The sequence below is a fragment of the Gordionus sp. m RMFG-2023 genome, unplaced genomic scaffold (genome assembly GCF_954871325.1).
Source record: "Gordionus sp. m RMFG-2023 unplaced genomic scaffold, tfGorSpeb1-WG-v2 contig_195, whole genome shotgun sequence".
Taxonomy (NCBI): domain Eukaryota; kingdom Metazoa; phylum Nematomorpha; class Gordioida; order Chordodea; family Parachordodidae; genus Gordionus; species Gordionus sp. m RMFG-2023.
The window spans coordinates 5,480-10,469 of NW_027050910.1; the positions used below are offsets into that span (position 1 = coordinate 5,480).

A 4,990-nucleotide genomic window follows, 5' to 3' on the forward strand; every position below is an offset into this window, starting at 1 on the left:
AGCAATGAAAGGATCAATAATGAGAATGGAAGAGTGCAAGAGTTAATTTTTATATTTTCCTTTTAAAAATATATTATTGAGATGAAATGATAGCTAAGGAAGTCCAGGTATTCAAATGAAGCGTATAAGATTTCAGTTGTAAATTTTTGAAGTAACTATTCTTAGTCTTATGTAAAAATGTATCGAGTTGGAATAAAATATTTGGCCCCTCCACAGGACATATATAAATGTAGTAAAGTAATGGGTTTTTTGTGATTTCGAAATTGGCAAAAGTATTTTAGGAAATGGTCGATATAAAAACATATTGGGGTTAACTCAATGATATATATAACTATAGATTGGCGATTCATTCATTCAATGCATTATAAAAGTGTCCACATATTGTAATCAGCTGTAGCGCCATTTTGTAGTTTGGTTATCCATTATTTGTCAGCAAGAAATATTAATATATAGAAAACAAGTCTACTACGATAATTTAGTTTTAAAGGTTTCGATTTATGATATAATATTTTATATTATCTTTTATTCTTAAATTTTCATAAGACTTTTTTTATGAAGGTGGTCTAGGTGATTATATTTAAAAAATAAATCTAAGACTAACCCACCTTTTAATTTTTAAAAATATAGTTTAACCTAATCCTGCATGGACTTATAAATCTTATGTTAATGCATCTTAGGATACATGCAAAACAGATCTAATATCACTTTTATTATTTTATTTAGATAATGGGAGTGTGCTGTGTTCATAATTGTAATAAAACAAATAAAATAGAATCTAATACACATATTTCTTATCATAAGTATATATATTATTTTTTATATGCAACATATTTATTACATAAAGCATTAATAAGCTACAAACATTGAAAAAAAATCCTTATTTAGTAAAAATATAAAGTTTTCTCATTTTTATTGCTAGGACAAATAATGCTTCTTCCTCTTGAATTGATAAGATTTTTATTTTGAACTTTGCCTAAATATTTTTCTGGATAAAATATTAAGTTAGCCATTTTTAAAATACATATTTACTATGATACAGTTTCATTTTAAATATTTGTAAGAAATATGTAAACCATATATATATTAATAGAGACTCTGCCAATCAACAAATTTTCACTGATTCAATACTATATTACTAATAACTGATCTGATATTTATATTGATTTTTATATACTATCTATCTTTGTATCAATGTCATAAATATATCTTATATTTTACTCATTATTATTCACCTATTTTTAAATATAGATTTCCATTAAAATCCAAATAATTATTGGAAAAATGGTTACAGGCTATAAATAGGAAAAATTTTATGCCTAATAAATATAGTATTATTTGTGGAAGGCATTTTAAAAATACTTGTTTCATTCATACTTTAGTTTCATTCATACTTTATCCGGAAAGATTTTATTGAAGGAAGATTCAATTCCATCGATATTTAGTATATCTAAGCCACTTCATGATGTATGTTAACAATATCATTACATAGTTAAAACAATATTTTAAAATGTATACTTTTTAGAAAATGAATGTTTATTCAAATAACATACAAACACCATTAAAAAGTGATATATTATATGAAAATGATCCAATTATACATATAATAAATGATCATAATTATTCCGCGACATATGAAACATTAAAAAGAAAAATTATATACCAAGAGGCTATTATTAAACGCTTAAAAAAAGGGCACATGCTTATTATAGGAGCTCAAAAAGAGGAAAAAATAAAATAATCAATTTACAAACAATCACTTCACTAAAAGACAAAAATTTGTTATCAGATGATGTCTAAAATATTATAGACAGGCAATTTACAGGGACATCTTCTATATTCCTTAAAACACATATACACAGTGGAGGCATCTCAAACCCACAAAAAAATATTTACAAGTGAATTTCGTCAATTTGCATTGACTATGCATTTTTATTCACCTAAGGCTTACAGATATCTCAAAACACACTTTTGTATGCCTCCGGAATCCACATTAAGGGCATGGAGTCGCAAGATTGAAATCATGTCAGGTTTATTATTATAATTTTAAAAAAATAAATAAAATTAAATTAAATAAAGGTTTCCTTTCTATTTCATTTACTTAAATTAAAAGCTACCAAAAAAAATCAGAAAAGCAGTTGTATTGTGTACTTAGCCTTGATGAAATGCATATTAAAACTCAAATAGATTATGACCCCCACAAAGCAGAATATCATGGTTATGAGAATAATCGACTAAATTATAATAACATATTATTGATGCATTTAAAAAATATATTTATTATATATTATCGAAGATATGGTTATGATTCTGCATTTTATATGTATGGACCCCCTCTAAGAAAAATTCCTAGCTATGCCACTGGTATGGATCCTGATAATATCATTCCATATATTGAGCTGGAATTTTATGAATCGGAAAAAATATATATGTTACTAGATGTTTGTCATATGCTCAAATTACTTAGAAATCTATTAGCGGAGTAGGAAATTTTAATAAATGAATCAAATGGAGAGGTAGCTAGCTATATTAAATTTGATTAAATATTTATTTTGTATTTATAGATAATAGATTGGAAGCATATACAAAATTTACATAAATTGCAGGAGTGCGAAGGTTTACGTGCTGCAAATAAATTGTGCAAAGCACATATTGCTTTCCACAAACAAAAAATGAAAGTTTGATAATAAATATATAATTATTAAATATTTTTTAAAGGTATTCGATCTGCTGTTCGCATTTCATTAATGGCGAAATTGGATACTACAATTACAGGAAATTGCATTTCCTTAGATAATACTCAATTAATATGTTCAAATTTTCAAAATAATCATGACGATGATTTTAATTCTATCAAAACTATTTCAAATCCAATAATACCACAGGCATTATCTTATTATTTTAGCCAAACAAATCCTCATATCCCGAAATTATCATTATATTTAGATAATTTAACAACTTATATTTCGGGATATATAGTACAACAACTTATTAAAGAAAAAAAGGTACAATGTGATGTTTGCATTAATGCAATGGTCAGTGATTCATATATTGATAATAATATAAATAATATGCTCATAAATTTTAAAAATAATGAGGGGTTAGTGATTCCTTCTTCTAGTATGTCATGCAGAATTTGTGAAAGTTCATTTAGAACTTATCAAAATGATATTAAACGTAAAAATATTATTAAAAAAATGGAAGTGTTGGTTTTTTCCACAATAATTGGTACAAATATTTTTATTGATCTTACTGAACATATTAATGATGAGATTGGTTACATCCATTTTCAAATTCTTGTAAAATTAATTGTTCAAAGGTAATCATTTATTAGTTTTAATACTATTTTTTTTAAAGATATTTAAATATTAAATTTTTTCATTTTGCTGACAGAAACCAGGAATTGAGAACTGGTATGAGGCAAAATCTTACAAAAGCAATACAATTTAATAATCATTAAGTCATGTAAATTAATATTTATATCTTCTTTTATTTTTTAAAAATTATATTGTATAAAGAACAGGCCTGATATAAGACATATTATAAAAATTATGATATTATATATAATCTATGCTAATGTAAATATTTTTTATTTTTTATAGGTGATGATAGAATCAAAAAGAATGAATGTTTATAATCAAAGATAATATGAATGTGAATCATCACATTATTAAAAATACATTTTGTTTTTTAAAGTGTACACATTTATATTTTTATATATTTTGTATAAACCTTATTTAAATGATTTATATAATAATTTATACTCATGCAAAAAATGTTATTATTACACTATGTTTTTATTGAAAAAAAAATAAAAGATGTTTTCATTTGTCATTTATAATTAAGATGAAATAATTAAAACAAAAAAAATTATAAATGATTATTACAATAAAAATTAAGTGAGATGAGCTCTCAACCCATCTTTTAAGATGGTTTAACTTATTTCATCTAGAACACATAATCCAAAAAAATTTTTTAATTGACAGGATATTTTTATATAAAATCTTATTTTCTTAACGTAATTAATTGATCTTCATCTACTTTTAGAGTATATCTTTGGTTCATCCTTTATAATAAAATTAATAAATACAAAATAAAAATAAGTTAAAAAAGTAAGAAAAAAATTAACATTGATTTCTCTTATTAGTAAAACAAAATTTGTAGATTTTATTTAATTATATCTATACAGATCATTTATATAAATTTTGATTATTATTTTAAGGTATAAATTACTTACCTAAAATTAAAAGTACCAGCAACTACAATAAATATCGGTGCATCATTTTTATTTATTAATAAGATATGAATCATAAAATATTATTATATTTAATAATAAGGATTCCATAAATGAACAATAAGTGGATAGTAAGATTTTTTTTGAAACATCAAGTGAATTTGATAAGCTATAAAAACTAATTTTATTAGAAAAATTAACAAATATATATAAAAAAATAATGATTTTGATATTTGCATTAATATGTATAAAATAAATTAGACTTTCTAATAAATGATTGGGGGTTAAATGGTTGGTTTAAAAATAAATTTATTTTTATAATAATATTAATCAAGTAGATAAATTAACTTAAAACTATGATTGAAATGATTGAGTCAAAGGAATCTGTGTGATAAGTTTTTTTGGCAATTATATATAGGCAGTGGACCTTATTTGGTTGAATATTTGAGGGTGTATTGGATATAAGTATGGAATAATTTGTATGGGTATAATTTTGGTGATTTTTGCTTCAGTGATATTGTAGCAATCTATGTTTCTGAATAATTTCTGGGTGAAATTAATTTAATGATATTATGTACTATTATTGTATTAAATGTTGAGTTTTTTTTATTTTAGAGAATACCAATGTAATTTAATTGAAGATCAGTTGAGGTTAGGATTCATTTAATTATTTTACATAATTACATTATTAACAAATTATTAGATATAAAATTGTTAAATTTTTAAAATTTATTATTATTATTGAGGCATTTGATCAAC

The 4,990-nt window shown here is 23.1% G+C and overlaps 1 long non-coding RNA gene across 1 annotated transcript; it reads left to right on the plus strand.

Annotated features, from left to right (window-relative positions):
- The first annotated feature begins 420 nt into the window (after positions 1-420).
- On the plus strand, positions 421-931 carry LOC135930658 (uncharacterized). Its single transcript, XR_010572842.1, has 3 exons — positions 421-487; positions 724-800; positions 845-931. It is a non-coding gene; the product is annotated as an uncharacterized LOC135930658 (long non-coding RNA).
- Positions 932-4,990: the final 4,059 nt, after the last annotated feature.